The 6593-nt window shown below is 27.1% G+C and overlaps 1 pseudogene; it reads left to right on the forward strand.

Moving 5' to 3' along the window:
* The window catches only part of LOC118745080, a 16787-nt pseudogene extending 10205 nt beyond the window's left edge, over window positions 1–6582 (forward strand).
* Window positions 6583–6593: the final 11 nt, after the last annotated feature.

Here is a 6593-nt window from a genome sequence, read left to right on the forward strand (position 1 = left end):
ATTAACGAATTTATATCTTAATGGCCTTGAATGCAATTATAATATAATTTCTTTGACTGAAACTTGGCTCAAACCTCACACTTTTAATTCAGAGATTCTTTCAAATAATTATCATATCTACAGAAAAGATCGGGAGGACAGAGTCGGCGGTGGCGTACTCTTTGCCGTAGACTCTTCAATACCATCTGAAGAAGTTAGTCTTCCACACATTGAATCTGCAGAATTCAAATGCATTCGTGTTCAGGTTGGAAGGGGGTTTACTTACTTAGCTCTATGCTATATTCCTTCCCGATCTGACTTATCAGTGTATTCACAACATGTATCTTTACTGAAATCAATTAATTCAATGATTAAACCCTCTGATTCATTGATTGTGTTGGGTGACTTTAATTTACCAAATGTATCATGGAACATCATTGACAATGATATTGTACCTTTCTCGTCTAGCGCGTGCAACAACGTATTTTTAGAGGAGATGGCTGAACTCTGCCTGAATCAAGTTAATGTACTTCGCAATAAGTTTGGCAAAGTATTAGATCTTGTTTATGTTAATGATGCATCTAAGTCGTCTGGAAATAAATGTGACCCACTAGTTTTGCCCGAAGATGTCTACCACCCTGCTATTGAGATATCTTACGAAATTATAAACGATGGTCAAAATTGCGATGTCCAAACATACGAACCAAATATTCGCTTTGATTTTTCGAAAGCCAACTTGAAAAAACTGAATAAAGAACTGTCTAAATTGTCGTGGCCTATATACAAAGAAAAAGTTGAGCAAAGCGTTGCACATTTTAATTGTACTGTACATAGATTATTTGAAAAGTATGTGCCTAAACGCATGTGTGTTCCTGAAGAACAAACACAGTTATGGTTTACTAAAGAACTGAGAAACTTGAAAAACAGAAAGTCACGTTATTTTAGATTACACAAAAAAACCGGCTTACACTCATACTATGTAAAATACTCACTTTTGCGTCACAAGTTCTTTGAATTAAACAAAAAGTGTTATAAAGATTACTTGTGTAAAATCAATCGACGTATAATATATAACCCCAAATCATTTTATGATTTCGTAAACTCCAAGCGAAATGTACGTGGGTTTCCTTCCGCCATGAAGTATCAAAATACCGTCTCTGGTGATAATCAAACAATTTCTAACATGTTCGCTCAGTTTTTTAAATCCAATTATTCCACTAACTCCCAAGCATACTTTGACAATCCTTTTAAACTAAGTCCAATTAACTCAATACATAACCCTATAATATCTCCCGATGATGTTTTAGTTTACCTGAAGTCCTTAAAGCAGTCTTTTAGTTATGGTCCTGACCAGATCCCCACTTGTTTTCTTAGAAATTGTGCTGATTATCTCTATGAGCCGTTAACAGCCTTATTTAATTTGTCTCTTAAAGAGGGCGTTTTTCCAACTGTTTGGAAGGAATCGTTCATAACCCCCTTACATAAAAGCGGTAGCAGGTCTTCAGTGGAGAACTACCGGGCATAGCTAAGCTTTCTGCAATTCCTAAATTATTTGAAGCAATTATAACAAATCGGTTGACGCATTCTATCACTTCAAGCATTTCATACAGTCAACATGGATTTTGCAAGGGCAAATCAACTTCTACAAATTTACTTGAATTAACATCCTATATCTCAAAAGCATTTAGTGAGAGCAAAACTGTTGATGTTATATATACTGATTTCAGTAAAGCATTTGACAAAGTTTGCCACTCGTTGCTCATCTATAAACTTGATCTTCTTGGTCTTCCACCTAATTTTCTACGTTGGATCTCTTCATACCTCTATGATAGATCACAAAGGGTATTGTTTAAAAATACTATCTCTGACGTCATTGATGTTACTTCAGGAGTCCCTCAGGGTAGCCACCTAGGCCCGATTCTGTTCTTGCTTTTTATAAACGATATTTCTACAGATATAAAATTCTCCAAAATTTTAATGTATGCAGATGATGTAAAACTTTATAAATCGTACGTTTCAATTGAAGAAAGGTCTTCGCTACAATCAGACTTAAACAGCATGGCTTACTGGTGTAAAGTAAATCGTATGCCTCTAAATCTTAAGAAATGTAAAGTAATGTGCTTCTCGCAAAGAGCTGTTCTGCCAGTTTCTTATATAATAGGTAACCATAACCTGGAACAGGTATACAATTTTGTGGACCTTGGTATCACAATGGATCCCAAGCTTAATTTTAATCTTCACATTAATGTGACAGTCAACAAGGCTAAAGGTGTACTTGCATTTGTGAAACGATGGTCAAAAGAATTTAGTGACCCTTATATCACTAAAACCCTGTTAACAACCTTAGTTAGGCCGATTATGGAATACGGCTCGGTGGTTTGGAATCCAAGGTATCAAATTTATTCAGACAAGATAGAATCAATTCAAAAACAATTCCTAATTTTTGCTTTAAGAAATTTCCGATGGGATTCTCAATATAGTCTTCCACCTTATACGAGTCGCTTAAAACTTATTAACCTTCCTACACTTGCCAGTCGCAGGGAAATGCTTGGTATAATTTTTATGGTTAAATTACTGACAGGCTCAATTTCAAGTCCGTCTCTTCTGGCTGATGTAAGCTCTAATGTTCCCTCACGCGTATCAAGACACTTTTGTCCCATATTTCTGAAAGCTTGTAAAACCAATTTTGAATTGCACGACCCACTCCGTTGCTTATGCCAGGATTTTAACTCTCATTCCAGCACGTTTGATATATCAGATCCGCTTTTCAGCATTAAGAAAGCGATACTCTCCTCTCTCAATAAGTGAATTATTGACATGAATACATAAAATCAGCTGATGAATTTAGTTCTGTAGCTGAACAGTTTTAGATCTCGACACTTAACAAACTCCTGCCTATCGTGACTAGGCACAAAAATTTAAAATATTGGTTCCGTACGTCATGCGGACTGCGCCCCTCGTGTGGATGGGCGGGATTGGAGGGTAAAAACCGTTGGGATATTATTATTATTATTATTATTATTATTTCTTCTTTAAATAAGTTAATATTATTTATAAATGTTATTTCATTATTTTCTAGAAAGGTTGAAAGTAATGATTTATCTAATATTAATCTTAAAATTAAAAATAAAATAAAAATAAAAATTATTATACAAATAGTTGTTAATTTTATTGAAAATGAAAATATTTCATTTGAAGCTAGGGATGTAACATAAATAAATAAAACTAATATTCCTCCAAGAAAAATTAAAAATAAAATATAAGAAAATCAGAATCTTTTAGCTATTAATCCTGTTATTAAACAAATTTGTAAAGTTTGGATTAATAGTATTCGACCTATAGCTAAAGGATGATTTATTTGTATAAAAATAAATCTTGAAATTAAAGTTGATCTGTATAAAATTAATTGTATAATATCAGGAGGTAGTTTATAAAAAATATGAATTTTGGGGATTTATGATAAAGTAGAATACTTTCCTCTTGAAGTTTTAAAAGATTAAATCTTATTTTTGATTTACAAGACCAATGTTTTTATTAAACTATTAAAACTAATGTTAATATTTTATTGAGTATTACCTAGTTTTTATTTTTAATTGGAATTTTCATATTTGTTTCTTATCGAAAGCATTTATTATCAATACTTTTAAGATTAGAATATATTGTATTAAATTTATTTATTTTTGTTACTTATTTATTTAAATTTAATACATTTTAGAAGATTTTTTAGTATAATATTTTTAACTTTTAGAGTTTGTGAAGGTGCATTGGGTCTTTCAATTCTTGTTTCAATAATTCGTACTCATGGAAATGATTATTTTAAAATCATTCAATATTTTACAATGTTAAAATTAATTTTTATAATTATTTTTACTCGTCCAATTTGTTTTATTAATAGTTAATTTTGAATGGTTCAAAATTTAATATTTTTGGCTACATTTTTATTTATTATAATAAATTTTGTACTAATTATTTTGTAAATATTTCTTATTTTTTAGGATTTGATACAATTTCTTATGGATTAATTTTATTAAGATTTTGAATTTGTACTCTTATAATTACTGCTAGTGAATCTGTTAATAAATTTGATAATTATAGGAATTTATTTTTATTTAATATTTTAATTTTATTATTATTTTTAATTTTAAGATTTGCTAGTATGAATTTATTTATATTTTATTTATTTTTTGAAAGAAGATTAATTCCTGCTTTATTTTTAATTTTAGGGTGAGGATATCAACCTGAACGTTTACAAGCTGGTGTATATTTATTATTTTATACTTTATTGGTTTCTTTACCTATATTAGTTGGTATTTTTTATTTATATAATAATTTAATAACATTGAATTTTTATCTTTTAAATAATTTTATATTTAATTATGATTTATTATATTTTTCAATTTTTTATTTTTATCAATTTGTAGAATTAGATTTTTAATTTTATTTAGAATTAGAATTAATTTATTTATTTTTAGTTTAGTCCAAATATAATTAGAATTTTATTAGGTTGAGATGGATTAGGATTAGTTTCTTATTGTTTATTTATTTATTTTTCAAAATGTTAAATCTTATAATGCTGGAATATTACCTGCCCTATCAAATCGTATTGGTGATGTTGCTTTTTTACTTGCAATTGCTTGAATATTAAATTATGGAAGGTGAAATTATATTTTTTATTTAGAATCAATGAAAAATATAATTGAAATAGAAGTAATTGGAGGATTAATAATATTAGCTGCTATAACAAAAAGAGCTCAAATTCCTTTTTGCTTTTATGGCTGCTCCAACTCCTGTTTCTGCTTTAGTTCATTCTTCAACTCTTGTAACTGCTGGTGTTTATTTATTTATTCGTTTTAATATTTTATTAGGTCAGTTATTATTATTATTATCTGGGTTAACTATATTTATAGCTATATTTGAATTTGATTTAAAAGAAATTATTGCCCTTTCTACATTAAGACAGTTAGGATTAATAATAAGAATTTTATCAATAAGATTTTATAAATTAGCTTATTTTCATCTTTTAACTCATGCATTATTTAAATCATTATTATTTATATGTGCAGGGGTTATTATTCATAATATACAAAATTCACAAGATATTCGTTTAATAGGTGGATTGGGAATTTATATACCTTTAACTACTTCTTGTTTTAATGTTGCTAATTTAGCTTTATGTGGAATACCTTTTTTGGCTGGATTTTATTCTAAAGATATAATTTTAGAAATTGTTTTGTTAAGTTATAGAGATTTTTTCTCTTTTTATTATATTTTGTTTTCTACTGGATTAACAGTTTGTTATTCTTTTCGATTAATTTATTATTCAATAACAGGAGAATTAAATTGTGTTTCTTTAAATATATTAAGAGATGAGGGTAGAATTATACTTCGTGGAATAAGAGGTTTATTAATTATAAGAATTATTGGGTTGGAGAGTTCTTAGATGATTAATTTTTCCTACCCCCTATATAATTTGTTTACCTATATATAAAATATTATTAACTTTATTTGTTTGTATTATTGGAGGATTTATAGGTTATTTAATTTCTCATGTTTCTTTATTTCATTTAAATAAATCATTAAATAATTATTTAATGAGTTATTTTTTTTTGGTTTTATATGATTTATACCTTATATTTCTACTTATGGAATTATTAATTTTCCATTGAATTTAGGAAGAGTAGTCTATAAGTCATTTGTTCAAGGTAGATCAGAATTTTGAGGTGGTCAAAATATATACAATAGATTTATTAAATTTTATAATTGAAATTTTTTTTTTCATAATAATAATATAAAAATGTATTTTTTATTATTTATTTAATGAATTACTTTTTTATTTAGATTTTTTTTTATTATTTTATTCAAGTAGCTTAAATTTAGAGCATAACATTGAAGATGTTAGGATAATTAGATAATTCTTGAATGTAGTGAATTAATTTTTGTAATTTATAAAAAAATTTTTTTTTAATTTTACAATGAAAATGTAATGATTTTATTATACTATATAAATAGAAGTATAAATGGAATTTAACCATTAAAAGATAAAAGTTAGCAGCTTTTTCTTGAACATCATACTTCCTTAATTGGAGTATAAATCTCAATACTATCATTAACAGTGATAAGCCTATTTTTGGCTTCAATTTATAGATTAATATTAATTGAAAATAAGGGTATTAAATTACATAAAATTAGGTCGAAACTAATTGCAATAAATCGCTTCATATTCAATTAGTTAAGGTAGATTGAAATTTAAATACTTTTTGAATGCAAATCAAATGTTATAATTAACTACAACCCTAATTTGATCAACTTAATATTCCTTGATTTCATTCATGATATAGTCCAATAATTAATATAATAAAAAAAGTAATTGAAGTAGTTGTTCATATAAAGATATTTGAAATTTTGATAATTAAAATTATTGGTAAAATTAAAGCAATTTATACATCAAAAATTAAAAAAATAATTGTGATTAAAAAAATTCGTAAAGAAAAAGGAAGACGTGATGAAGATTTTGGATCAAATCCACATTCAAAAGGTGAACATTTTTCTCGATCCGCTAATGTTTTTTTGATAGAATTGATGCTAATATTATCACTACTCTAGAAATAATAATT

This window comes from Rhagoletis pomonella, unplaced genomic scaffold, assembly GCF_013731165.1.
Source record: "Rhagoletis pomonella isolate Grant_MI unplaced genomic scaffold, Rhpom_1.0 Rhpom_scaffold_00008, whole genome shotgun sequence".
In the NCBI taxonomy this organism is placed as follows: domain Eukaryota; kingdom Metazoa; phylum Arthropoda; class Insecta; order Diptera; family Tephritidae; genus Rhagoletis; species Rhagoletis pomonella.